This window comes from Dendrobates tinctorius, unplaced genomic scaffold (assembly GCF_039654945.1).
Source record: "Dendrobates tinctorius isolate UK_male_01 unplaced genomic scaffold, ASM3965494v1 ptg000001l, whole genome shotgun sequence".
In the NCBI taxonomy this organism is placed as follows: Eukaryota; Metazoa; Chordata; class Amphibia; order Anura; family Dendrobatidae; genus Dendrobates; species Dendrobates tinctorius.
Genome location: NW_027361669.1, coordinates 18353691 through 18368362, shown reverse-complemented (window position 1 = coordinate 18368362; position 14672 = coordinate 18353691). Strand labels below are relative to the sequence as shown.

At 47.5% G+C, this 14672-nt stretch overlaps 1 protein-coding gene and 1 pseudogene across 1 annotated transcript in view; one reads left to right on the top strand and one right to left on the bottom strand.

Annotated features, from left to right (window-relative positions):
* LOC141086363 (exocyst complex component 1-like) overlaps nt 1-14672 on the top strand; it is a 191860-nt gene that overhangs the window by 59142 nt on the left and 118046 nt on the right. The gene's annotated exons all lie outside the window — the stretch shown is intronic.
* The window catches only part of LOC141086060 (uncharacterized), a 54384-nt pseudogene that overhangs the window by 28501 nt on the left and 11211 nt on the right, over nt 1-14672 (bottom strand).

The window sequence follows — 14672 nt, the reverse complement described above, 5'->3', positions numbered from 1 at the left end:
AATATCTGCACACACTTTTGGACACTGGACACTTTTGGATTGTGTGAGGCCCACTGATATCTGAGCGCTATGTGACAGGCTCGATGGCACTGCTGTGACAAAAGTGACTAGAGGATAAGGGAGATTTTGAATATCTGCACACACTTTTGGACACTGGACACTTTTGGATTGTGTGAGGCCCACTGATATCTGAGCGCTATGTGACAGGCTCGGGGCACAGCTGTGACAAAAGTGACTAGAGGATAAGGGAGATTTTGAATTTCTGCACACACTTGTGGACAGTGGACACTTTTGGATTGTGTGAGGCCCACTGATATCTGAGCGCTATGTGACAGGCTCGATGGCACAGCTGTGACAAAAGTGACTAGAGGATAAGGGAGATTTTGAATTTCTGCACACACATGTGGACAGTGGACACTTTTGGATTGTGTGAGGCCCACTGATATCTGAGCGCTATGTGACAGGCTCGATGGCACTGCTGTGACAAAAGTGACTAGAGGATAAGGGAGATTTTGAATATCTGCACACACTTTTGGACACTGGACACTTTTGGATTGTGTGAGGCCCACTGATATCTGAGCGCTATGTGACAGGCTCGATGGCACTGCTGTGACAAAAGTGACTAGAGGATAAGGGAGGATAAGGGAGATTTTGAATTTCTGCACACACTTGTGGACAGTGGACACTTTTGGATTGTGTGAGGCCCACTGATATCTGAGCGCTATGTGACAGGCTCGATGGCACTGCTGTGACAAAAGTGACTAGAGGATAAGGGAGATTTTGAATATCTGCACACACTTTTGGACACTGGACACTTTTGGATTGTGTGAGGCCCACTGATATCTGAGCGCTATGTGACAGGCTCGATGGCACTGCTGTGACAAAAGTGACTAGAGGATAAGGGAGATTTTGAATCTCTGCACACACTTTTGGACACTGGACACTTTTGGATTGTGTGAGGCCCAATGAATATCTGAGCGCTATGTGACAGGCTCGATGGCACAGCTGTGACAAAAGTGACTAGAGGATAAGGGAGATTGGATTGCTTTTAAAAAAGCAGTTTGCGGAGCAGTGGGTAAACAGCAATGCCAGCCTGTCAGGAAGCCTTAGAAGGCAGCCCAACAACCAACACCACTGATACACCACTATATAGCCTCCCCTTGCACTGCACACACAGTGACTGGTGTGTTGTGCAGGCCAAATTGCTAGCAGCAGAAGCAGTTTTTTTTTCTTCTCAGCAGGACAAAAAAAAAAAAATTGGGATTGCTTTTAAAAAAGCAGTTTGCGGAGCAGTGGGTAAACAGCAATGCCAGCCTGTCAGGAAGCCTTAAAAGGCAGCCGAACAACCAACACCACTGATACACCACTATATAGCCTCCCCTTGCACTGCACACACAGTGACTGGTGTGTTGTGCAGGCCAAATCGCTAGCAGCAGAAGCAGTTTTTTTGTCTTCTTCCCTGCCTAACGCTCTCCCTACAGAATCAGCAGCAACCTCTCCCTATACTAAGATCGGCAGAAGTAAGATGGCGGTCGGCGTGCACGCCCTTTTATACCCCCTGTGACGCCCACCAAAGCAAGCCAATCACTTGCATGCCCTTCTGAAAGATGGTGGTGACCCGTGCCTATGTCATCACGTTGCCCACACTGTCCGTGGATCCTGATTGGCTGAAAAAGAGCGCAAAACAAACTTTTGAAACGCGACTTTGGCGCGTAAGTCGCCGACCTCGTGGCCGACCTCATCCTAGGGTCGGGTTTCGTTTCATGAAACCCGACTTTGCCAAAAGTCGGCGACTTTTGAATTTTTTCGACCCGTTTCGCTCAACTCTAGTTATTATTATAGTGCTTTGAAGAAAGCACTATCTTGTAATCCGAGCGCTGCTAACTTTTCTTCTTCTTCTGCTTCTTATTATTATTCAGTTGATTTCCGCAATTAATGCAGCCCGAACCGCTACACGCCACAGACTCCGTTGAGGTGTCATTTCGAAGCCAGCGTCCACGAGTGGTGTGCTAAGTAATTTTCGTGTCTATCGGATTTGTAGTTTTTGCGCAATTTGCGTCTGAAAAAACATTTTCCTCAATGCATTTCAATGGGAAAATGTTGCCACAGGGAAAACATGCCCTGAGGCGATTCAAATGGCAGTTAAGCTCATTGATATGTGCAGGGACACCCAGTTACTATGCCAACACCTACGAACATCACATGACCCCAGCAGGACACAGTTTCTGCCAGATAATATCAGCTCTTAGGCCTCTTTCACACATCAGGTTTTCGCCGTCAGGCGCGATCCGGCGAAATGCAATGCCGGATCCGGTTTCCCCCCCCATTGACTTGCATTTCACACAATGAAAGCCTATGAGCGCCGCAATGCGCCGGATCCGGCGAAAGCCGGATCCGGCGGCCGGATCCGTTTTTTTGGTCTGAGCATGCTCAGTAGCTCTGCCCACAGGAGATATATAAAAGCAAGACAATGGGACCCTCAGCCACACCCAACATGCCACCCAAGCCAAGAACCAGGAGCAGGAGAAGGCAGCAGACATCTGCAGCAGCAGCAGCACCATCAGCACCACCACAAATGGAGCAGCAAATGGAACATGCTGAGGAGGGGAGTCCAGCAGCAGATGAGAGACGGTAATTATCAAATCCCCCATTCCTCCAAACTAGGGCCATGGAATATCAAGATAGTCATTGGCCCTTTGTTTCTCTTTATTCAACAGCCGCCAAAGAGATGCAGCAGCAGCAGCAGCAGAAATGGCATCACTGGCAGCAGCAACAGCAGCAGCAATACCCACAGCCATGGAGTCTGGCCATCAACAGGACAGCACATCTTCTTCTGGGAGCCCTCCCTCGCATCGTCAGCGTTTGACGGTAAGTTTTTATTTCCAAAATCCATCATCTCTGTAATATATGTCTATTCATTGCCTTTTATTTCAAAACAGGAATCACAAGATGAAGAGGAGCTCCCAGAAGAAGAAGGAAGGGGTGGACAGACACCTGGAGTGGGCTCACAATTGGTAAGTTTTTTGCATCAAACGCAGAAACACAACATCACACTACACACAACACATAGAAAACAATGTCCTGCAGACCACACACAGCAAACAAATGCCTACATCCAAAGACATAACATTTTTTGTTTTCTTCTCTAGTCTTCCCAATCTGGTGCTCGGCCAAGAGGTCCTCGCAGTGCCTCCCAGGGTCGTCGGCGACAGCAACGCGGCGGTCACCAGCGTGTAAGTATAAATATTTTTGCTTTGTTTTTTTGCACTTTTTATTTCATTTCTTTTGTGGAGGCTAATTATGTTATTTTTGTCTTTTTCTTTAACAGCCTTCACAGCGTGCTCCCGACTCTGACGGTGAGGATGGAGGGATTGATGTGGACCGCCTCATCGATCTCGTCAGAGAAAGGGAGCCGCTCTGGAATATGGCTGACCGCCGCCACGCTGACCTGATCGTTACCCGACGACTCTGGGAGGAAATCTGTTTGCTCCTTGTGGGCCGCTGGGAGGACCTCGATGTTCGGGCCCAGATTAAAGAGCGTAAGTATATACAGTACCGGTTGCTTGATGTTAACCAGTGTTTCCCGAACTCCAGTCCTCGTGGTCCCCACGGATCATGTGTTCAGGATTTCTATTTACTATGGAAATCCTGAAAACATGACCCCTGGGGACCATGAGGACTGGAGTTTGTGAAACACTGATGTTGTATACTAACCACTCCTTTCTCGTTTCAGGGAACAGAATTGTGAATCGGTGGCGGTCTGTGAGGGATCGTTTCAAGAAGGAGTTCAATAAAGAGATGCGGGCCCCGAGTGGATCTGGAGGACGCAGGAGCAAGTACAAGTACGCACAAGCCCTGTCGTTCCTCCGGGAAACAATGCTCACCAGAAGGTTAATATTACACACCACATGTGAAAAAAATGTTAGATGTAACTTTTTTTTTTCAGCCAGGGCCATACCATGTCAGTATTTTAATTGTTTTTTTTTCTCTTTATTCCACAGCACGGTGAGCAGCACTCGGGAGCCTGCACGATTGGACCCTTCTGAGGCGATCCCTGAGGAGACCGGCACCGAGGGACACTTCGACCGCCCCGGTACATCTGCACCTTCCCAGCCTTCCCACACATTCGACCCATCTGTCCCATCCACCAGCACAGGAGCATCGTGGCCGCCTACATTACATGAAGCTGCTGGTGAGGAGATCGCTTTCCCTTTACCCCACCCTTCTGCCCCTGCCACCTCTAGTACACCTGCGGGTACTGGGCTGCAGCGGCAGAGGGGTCAGGAAAAGAGTTATGCGCAAGAGTTCTTGAATCTGAATGCATCTTTCCAGAACTGTCTAAAAGTCTTGTCAGAGCAAATCTCCGCAGGCTTTCAGCAGATCAACGCCAGCATTCTGGAGGTGAAGACACTTCTGCAAACCATGCATTCAGAAGCAAGATCTTCGCCAAACCACACCTTTTTCAGGTCTGTTGTGGAGCGCATGGCAACACTATCTCCTACCCAGCAGATGCATGTAATGCATTCGTGCCACGGTGCTCTACAGCAGGTTACCTCCCAACCTCCACCTCCCACCACTGTAGTTCCTCCACCTGCACCCCCTCCAGCCACTTTCCATCCTCCCCCTCCTATTACATCTGCACCCCCTCCAGCCACTTTCCATCCTCCCCCTCCTATTACATACCAGCAACCTCACCAGTACCAGCAACCTCCCCAGTACCAGACATCTCCCCACTTCCAGCAACCTGCCCCGTACCAAACTCCTTCCCCGTACCAAACTCCTTCCCCGTACCAAACTCCTTCCCCATACAACTTTCCATCAACATCATCTGCTCCTACAGTCCCTGCCCAACCCTCCACTCCACCGCCCACCACCTCTTCTGCCTCCCACATGTCCACCCATTCTGTAGCTTTTTCCACACCTTCACCTCTAACTGTTCCTTCCCCACCACGATCCCAGTCCTCTCTCCACACACCCAGTGTCGAAGTGTCCCGCAGCCCCTCCAGCAGTATTTCCACCCCACAGTACACAGATTTGTAATGTGTGTTTTTTGTAATAAAAATGCCCATTGGGTTTAAAACCTTTATTAAAAAAGTTTTTTGCACTTTAAAAACATTTTACAAAAAAAAAAAAAATTTTAAATAAAAGTTAAATTATCGTTTCACAATGGTTGTCTGTCATTTCTTTCTGCGGCGAACTATGTTTAAAAAAAAGGTTAAATACAGGGTATTTCAAAGGTAAAAAGGTATTCAAAACCAGGTATATAACTGTGGGTAAATTTTAGCTTTTTGCCACAGTTGTGTTCCTGGTTGTGTTTGAAGCAAAGTATTTCACCTAAAAAGTTGTGTTTATTGTTGGTGATTTCCTACCAATGTACACAACTTTTGTTAAAAGGTGAAATACTTTGCATAAAACACCACCAGGTACACACCTGTGGCCTAAAGGTAAAAATAGTAAGACCATGACAAGATAGCCAACTTTGGTTGGCAAAGGTATATACTGTTGGTCCAGAAGGTACACAAGTTTGGTTAGGGCACAAATCTTTCACACTCTGTCATCCCAGTGTACTCTGCCTTGAGGTGACATAAAGTATAGTGGAAAATTGTCCCTGAAACCGTCACAGAACTTCTAGTGGTAATATTTCCAATGACAACATCCATCTTCGCCAGTAACTTGCTCTTCTCTCCAACCTGCACTTTCTTCTCTACAACCTGTCAAAGAAGGGCTGTAGGAACATGCTATATATAGTTTTCCAGTAGCCAATCCCGTTCGGAAGGCCACAAGGGTCAATTTTAAAAACCGGATAGAAAAACGGATGAACCGGATGAGACGGATCCGGTTTTGTCTGTCAAGAACAAGACGGATCCGGCAGAAAACCGGATCCGGCACATCAGGTTTTACAAAACATTTGCCGGATCCGGCATTCCGGCACGACGCCGGATCGCGCCTGACGCCGAAAACCTGATGTGTGAAAGTAGCCTTAAAGCGAAACCCACAGCACAAATGCAAATCTAGCTTCATCACATGACACATGCCCCTGAGAGAGAATATGCGCCAAAGTGGATTTAGAAGCCCAGTGAGCCAAACTGACTCTTAAAGGGCCGACGCGCCAAAGTGATTCTAAAAGGGCAGGCGCACCGAAATGAGTCTTAAAGGGCCGGCACGCCAAATCGAAAGCTGAGTGACCCCAGGCTCCAAATCGGTGGCTGAGCCACCCCGGCCTCCAAATCGGAGGCAGATCGACCCTGGCCTACAAATCGGAGGCTGAGCCACCCTGGCCTCCAAATCGGACCCAGAGTGGCCCCACTCACCAAATCGGACCCAGAGTGGCCCCGCCCACCAAATCGGACCCAGATTGGCCCCCGCCCACCAAATTGGACCCTGAGGGGCCCCGCCCACCAAATCAGACCCACAGTGGCCCCGTCCACCAAATTGGACCCAGAGTGGCCCCGCCCACCAAATTAGAATCAGAGTGGCCCTGCCCACCAAATTGGACCCAGAGTGGCCCCGCCAACCAAATCGGACCCAGAGTGGCCCCGCCCAACAAATCAGATCCAGAGTGGCCCCGCCCACCAAATCGGACCCAGAGTGGCCCCGCCCACCAAATCAGACCCAGAGTGGCCCCGCCCACCAAATCTGACCCTGAAGGGCCCCGTCCACCAAATCAGACTCAGAGTGGCCCTGCCCACCAAATCGGACCCTGAAGGGACCCTCCCACCAAATTAGACCCAGAGGCCCCGCCCACCAAATTGGACCCAGAGTGGTCCTGCCCACCAAATAGGACCCAGAGTTGCCCCGCCCACCAAATCGGACCCAGAGGGGCTCCGCCCACAAAATCAGACCCTGAGGGGCCCCACCCACAAAATTGTACCCTGAGGGGCCCCAAACACAAAATCGAACCCTGAGGGGCCCCAACCACAAAATCGAACCCTGAGGGGCTCCACCCACAAAATCGGACCCTGAGGGGCCCCACCCACAAAATTGGACCCTGAGGGGCCCTGGCAACAAAATCAGACCCTGAGGGGCCCTGGCCACAAAATCAGACCCTGAGGGGCCACACCCACAAAATCGGACCCTGAGGGGCCCCACCCACAAAATCGGACCCTGAGGGGCCACACCCACAAAATCGGACCCTGAGGGGCCACACCCACAAAATCAGACCCTGAGGGATCCCGGCCACGAATTCAAGCCCTGAAGAGCCCAGGCCACCGAATTGGATCCTGAGGGGCCCCACCCACCAAATCGGACCCTGAGGCCAAAGTGGCCCCTGAGAGGCACCCACAGTTAAAACAGATCCTGAGTTGAAAGTCTTGCAGGGGCAGCAGGCAAGTCTCTCTTAAAGGGGCAGCCCGGGCACCATTTCAAGGTACTATCTGTACTTCCTTCAGGAAATACACATCTAGTTCTATTATAGTTACCCAACAATATCCACAACTATTGTCATGTTTGTGGAAATGTTATGTAAAACACAAAGCAATGTCTGCACCAATTGTAAATTTGTTCCTAAGGCCGGCTTCACACTAGAGAGAAATATGGATGAGTGAGAGGCACTAAAACCATGCATTGCACTTGGACCAATGTTTCTCTTTGGGGCAGCTCCCATCAGCTGTATATTTCTTGGCCGTATTTTACGGGATGAGAAAATCGCAGCATGCTGCGATTTTCAGGGTATTACTCAAAAAATACGCCAATGAAAGTTTATGGGGGCGAGAAAAATACGGATTACACACGGACCACACATGTGACTTGCGAGAAATACGCAAGACTTTTCCAGGTGACAGGAAATGGGCCAAGCCATTATCAGGAAGCTTAGACATGCTAATTAGCTCAAAAAGCGCTCCAGACATCTCAGAAGAACACCTCCACGGAGTCCTGCAGCATGTCTACCTACATAAATGTAGAGATGCTAATCGTTCTGGTCCAAGAAACGCCAGAACTTTGGGACCAGAGGGATGCACATTATTCTGACCGGGCCAGAAAAGAGGTAGCATGGAGGCGCATCTGTGGACAAATGTTTCCAGATTTTGAGGACCAACAACGTGAGGGACAGCAACAAATTAGTAAGTTCTCTCATTTCTTCTAAATCATATTAACTGCACTAATTAACACATTTTCCCATTAGCCCCTAAAATCCTATTATGTGAAACTTTTCCTCATTCTGTGTAATCGAGAATATGTTTAGGACTGACACCTTACCAGATCACATGACTATGTTAAATGTATGTAAACTTGTTGCTTAAATGTGTGCAATGTACTAATAAATTATTATGTCACATTGCAGTGGAAGACGTGATGAGATGCTGGCACAGCATCAGCGACCAATACAGGTGGGAACATCAGCAGTGGGCCAGGAGTGGGGATGCAGCACCGACCAAGCGGAAGTATATCTATTACGACCGAATGGCATTTCTGGCTCCAATTCTGGATCTCAGAATGTAAGTACATACATCACACCACATTACACATATGGTGTTTAGGGTCATATCTCCAACCTTTTTTATTTTTTTTTCACATTTCAAAACAGAACTCATTCCAACCTCACTGAGAGGGAGACAGGGTCGGATTCTGAGGCCATTATAGATCCGGTCGGGGAGGTGAAGAGGTGGCTGGCCCATCTTCTGAGCCTTCCAGCTGCATCCCCCAAGCTCCACCTGCACCAGTAACTGTACCAGCAGCTGCACCAACACCCGGCAGCCTTGAGCACCATGGCAACAGCAGCAGCCCTACTGTGCATCTTGAGGCCTCCCCCCAGCATGCTGTCATATCCCGCCGTGGGTGACGAAGGCAAGAGATCCTTGCCTCTGATACCAGGAGGCATGTTGACACTGGGGGGCTCAATTACCTGTCCAGGGCTGCCCAGGATGAGGGTGAGGAGGCATATTCCCGCAGCCTGGCCCGGTACCTCTGTACCCTACCCCGTGAGGTGAGGCTACGTGTACGAGGATCCATTCAGATCCTTATTGATGGATACACACCCCCCAATACCCCATATGAGGTATTTGAGTTCTTGGAGTGGTGGCAGCTGTCACCTCGTAACCTGCTCCGAGTTGCCCCCAACTCAGAAGTGCATGCTCAATATGGATTTGAGGCACCTCCTCCATGGGTGCCTACACCTCATCCCATTCCTGCCCCAACCCAACCTTGGCCAGCACTGGCCCATACGGCAGCCTATAACCCATGTGCCCAATATGGCCACTTGTTGAGACCCAGTGTTGGAGGCTGGTGCCAACCTGGCTTTTGATGACTTGGCCATATTGGGGGGTATGACTCACGTGGCTACCAGAATCCCCAGGCGTATCATCTCCATTATCCCTCTGGCCACAGCTGCTCAGCAACAGGATCCTGGCTGCATCATACATCATGGCCAAGATTATGCACCCACACAGGGTGAAGGCCAAATTGGACATTTTCTCTCAATGGAGATGAAGCAATTGTCTGATCGTGTGGAGCAGCTCGCTGCTGAAGTGCGGGGAATTTCCGCCTATCTTGCTCATTCACATGCTGCTGAACCAAAGATTCCCACTCCTGATGTGTTTTTTGGGGATCGGTCTAAATGCTTGAATTTCAAGAATAATTGTAAATTATTTTTTGCCTTGAAGCCTAACTCGTCGGGGAACTCCGCGCAGCAGGTTAAAATTGTCATCTCTTTGCTGCGCGGCGATCCCCAGGATTGGGCGTTTTCTTTGAAACCTGATGATTAGTGTTGAGCATTCCGATACCGCAAGTATCGGGTATCGGCCGATACTTGCTGTATCGGAATTCCGATACCGACTTCCGATATTTTTTCAATATCGGAATTCGGCATCGGAATCGGAAGTTCAGTTGATTGACGGCCTGACGTCATCATGATGCGCGGTGTGTGCGCATCATGATGCGCCGTCATTTCGGGCCTTCCGGGGGTCTCTGCCGGCCTGCCGGGGGGCTGTGCCGGCCTGCCGGGGGGCTGTGTGGACTGCCCGGGGTCTGTACCGGCCTGCCGGGGGGCTGTGCCGGCCTGCCGGTGGTCTGTGCACCCTGTGGGGGTCTGTACCGGCCTGCCGGGGGGCTGTGCCGGCCTGCCGGGGGGCTGTGCTGATGTCCGGGGGTCTGTGCAAGCATCGTCCGATGGGACTACAAGTCCCATCGGGCGATGCCTGCTACCATGACAGTGATTGACACATTAGCCAATGATGGGACAGTAGTAGTCCCATCATCCGGCTAATGTGTTAAATGTTAAAAAAAAAAAAAAAAAAAAATATACTACATACATACTACATGCATGCTACATACATGCTACATGCATGCTACATACATACTACATATATACTACATACATACTACATACATGCTACATACATACTGCATGCTACATACATACTACATACATACTACATGCATGCTACATACATACTACATATATACTACATACATACTACATACATGCTACATACATACTGCATGCTACATACATACTACATACATACTACATGCATGCTACATACATACTACATGCATGCTACATACATACTACATACATACTACATACATACTGCATGCTACATACATACTACATACATATTACATGCATGCTACATACATACTACATATATACTACATGCATGCTACATACATACTACATGTTACATACATACTACATATATACTACATACATACTACATACATGCTACATACATACTGCATGCTACATACATACTACATACATACTACATACATACTACATGCATGCTACATACATACTACATGCATGCTACATACATACTACATGCATGCTACATGCATGCTACATACATACTACATGCTACATACATACCACATATATACTACATACATACAATACATTCATACAATACATACATAGACATACAGTACATATAACATAGAGTAACATACTTACCAATACTTGTCACATTGTTCCCCGAAGCCATTGTCTTTTCCGGGATAAATATTAACATAACAAACCACAAAAATACTCACCCACGATCCGAAGCAGTCCACGAGTGTGTCCCACGACGATCTTGGGTAGAGAACTGCAGCATCAGATGATGCTGCCGTTCTCTACGGGCTGCAGGAATCCAATGACGGAAGGTAGGTATCCTTCCGCACTGTATTCCTCCGCCACTTAAAAAAAAAAAGTCCCTAGTCTCACTTTATGCCATTGCTGTGTGGGAATTTCCCACACAGCAATGGCATAAAGTGAGACTAGGGACTTTTTTTTTTTTAAGTGGCGGAGGAATACAGTGCGGAAGGATACCTACCTTCCGTCATTGGATTCCTGCAGCCCGTAGAGAACGGCAGCATCATCTGATGCTGCAGTTCTCTACCCAAGATCGTCGTGGGACACACTCGTGGACTGCTTCGGATCGTGGGTGAGTATTTTTGTGGTTTGTTATGTTAATATTTATCCCGGAAAAGACAATGGCTTCGGGGAACAATGTGACAAGTATTGGTAAGTATGTTACTCTATGTTATATGTACTGTATGTCTATGTATGTATTGTATGAATGTATTGTATGTATGTAGTATATATGTGGTATGTATGTAGCATGTAGTATGTATGTAGCATGCATGTAGTATGTATGTAGCATGCATGTAGTATATATGTAGTATGTATGTAGCATGTAGTATGTAGCATGCATGTAGTATATATGTAGTATGTATGTAGCATGTAGTATGTATGTAGCATGCATGTAGTATATATGTAGTATGTATGTAGCATGTAGTATGTATGTAGCATGCATGTAGTATATATGTAGTATGTATGTAGCATGTAGTATGTATGTAGCATGCATGTAGTATGTATGTAGCATGCATGTAGTATATATGTGGTATGTATGTAGCATGCATGTAGCATGCATGTAGTATGTATGTAGTATGTATGTAGTATATATGTAGTATGTATATAGCATGTATGTAGTATGTATGTAGCATGCATGTAGCATGCAGTATGTATGTAGCATGCATGTAGTATATATGTAGTATGTATGTAGCATGTAGTATGTAGCATGCATGTAGTATATATGTAGTATGTAGCATGTAGTATGTATGTAGCATGCATGTAGTATATATGTGTTATGTATGTAGCATGTAGCATGCATGTAGCATGCATGTAGTATGTATGTAGTATATATGTGGTATGTATGTAGCATGCAGTATGTATGTAGCATGCATGTAGTATATATGTAGTATGTATGTTGCATGTAGTATTTATGTAGTATGAATGTAGCATGTATGTAGTATGTAGTATGAATGTAGCATGTATGTAGTATGCATGTTGTATGTATGTAGCATGTAATTTTTTTTTTTTTTTTTTTTTTTTACATTTAACACATTAGCCGGATGATGGGACTACTACTGTCCCATCATTGGCTAATGTGTCAATCACTGTCATGGTAGCAGGCATCGCCCGATGGGACTTGTAGTCCCATCGGACGATGCCTGCACAGACCCCCGGAGCCTGCACAGACCACCGGCAGGCCGGCACAGCACCCCGGCAGGCCGGCACAGCCCCCCGGCAGGCCGGCACAGCCCCCCGGAGCCTGCACAGCCCCCCGGCAGGCCGGCACAGCCCCCCGGCAGGCCGGCACAGCCCCCCGGAGCCTGCACAGACCACCGGCAGGCCGGCACAGACCACCGGAGCCTGCACAGACCCCCTGGCAGGCCGGCACAGCCCCCCGAAAGGCCCGTACAGACCCCAGAGAGGCTGTACAAGGGCAGGAAAGGGTTTTTCTTATTCCGATACCGGAAGTCCCAATGACTTGAATGGGACTTCCGGTATCGGAATCGGCGATACCGATACTTTTTTTAAAGATCGGCCGATACCATCCGATACGATACTTTGAAGTATCGGACGGTATCGCTCAACTCTACTGATGATCCTATTCTGAATAATGTGAACGCATTTTTTCAAGCCTTGGGGTTGTTGTATGATGAACCTAATGCTATTGATCAGGCCGAAAAGACCCTGTTGGCATTAAGCCAGGGTCAGGATTCGGCAGAGTTGTACTGTCAAAAATTCCGAAAGTGGGCGGTCCTTACTACCTGGAATGATGGTGCCTTGGCAGCCCTCTTTCGGAAGGGTTTGTCAGAAACTGTAAAAGATACTATGGTGGGATTTCCTGTTCCCTCTGGTCTTGACGATTCTATGTCATTAGCCATTCAGGTGGATCGGCGTTTACGTGAACGCAAAACTACACAAGAGATGTTGCCACCTGTTGAACAAATGTCTAAACCTATGCAATGTGATAAAGTTTTGTCTAGGGCGCAACGTCAGGAGTTCAGAAGGCGTAATAAGCTGTGTTTTTTTTGTGGTGATGCCTCGCATATTATTTCTGTCTGCCCTAAACGAGAGAAGCGTTGTGCACACACGTTTTCTGTGGGTGGTGTTCAACCTAAGTTTCTTCTGGCAATTACTCTGATCTGCTCCCTGTCCACATTTTCCGCCAAGGCTTTTGTGGATTCAGGAGCAGCTCTGAACCTGATGGACTAGGATTTTGCTAAACGTTGTGGATTTCCTATGACACCTCTGCGGACGCCTATCCTTTTGAGGGGTATTGATGCTACTCCTTTGGCGAAGAATAAACCTCAGTTTTGGACCCAGGTGGTAATGCGGGTCGCCCCAGACCATCAAGAAAATTGCAGGTTTTTGGTGTTGCATAATTTGCATGATACCATTGTTCTGGGGTTTCCCTGGTTGCAAATCCATAATCCAGTTCTGGATTGGAAATATTTGTCTGTGGTGAGTTGGGGTTATCGGTGTGCCCTTAGTGATGCTCCTGTTTTCTCCACCTCTCCCCAGTCGCATGATGTTCCTGACTATTTGGCTGACTTTTATGATGTATTTAGTGAGAATCAGTCTGCATCTTTGCCTCCTCATAGGAGTTATGACTGTGCAATTGAGCTGAACCCGGGGTGTAAATTCCCCAAGGGTCGGCTTTTCAATTTATCTGTACCCGAGCACGAGGCTATGCGATCCTATATTAAGGAGGCATTGGAGAAGGGTCATATTAGACCATCCTCTTCACCCTTAGGTGCTGGGTTTTTTTTCGTGGCTAAAAAGGATGGTTCATTAAGGCCTTGTATTGACTATCGTGCCTTCAACAAAATTACTGTTAAATATCAGTATCAGTTACCCCTGATTTCTGATCTATTCTCCAGAGTTAAAGGTGCTTGCTGGTTTACCAAGCTTGACCTCAGGGGGCGTATAATCTTATTTGCATTAAGCATGGGGATGAATGGAAGACGGCGTTTAATACTCCGGAGGGACATTTTGAGTACCTGGTGATGCCTTTTGGGCTCACTAATGCCCCTTCTGTCTTCCAGTGCTTCATGAACGATATATTCCGAGACTTTGTGGATACATTTTTGATTATCTATCTGGATGATATTTTGATCTTCTCCAAGAATTGGGACTCTCATATGGAACATGTTCGGACTGTGTTCCGGATTTTGAGGGAGAATTCCCTGTATGTCAAGGGATCGAAATGCCTTTTTGGGGTACAGAGGATTTCATGTTTGGAATTTATTTTGTCTCTGTCAACTATTGAAATGGACCAGGCCAAGGTACAGGCCATTTATGATTGGGTTCAGCCCACTTCTTTGAAGGCCCTCCAGAAGTTTTTGGGTTTTGCTAATTTTTATCGGAAATTTATAGCTAATTTTTCTGGCATTGCCAA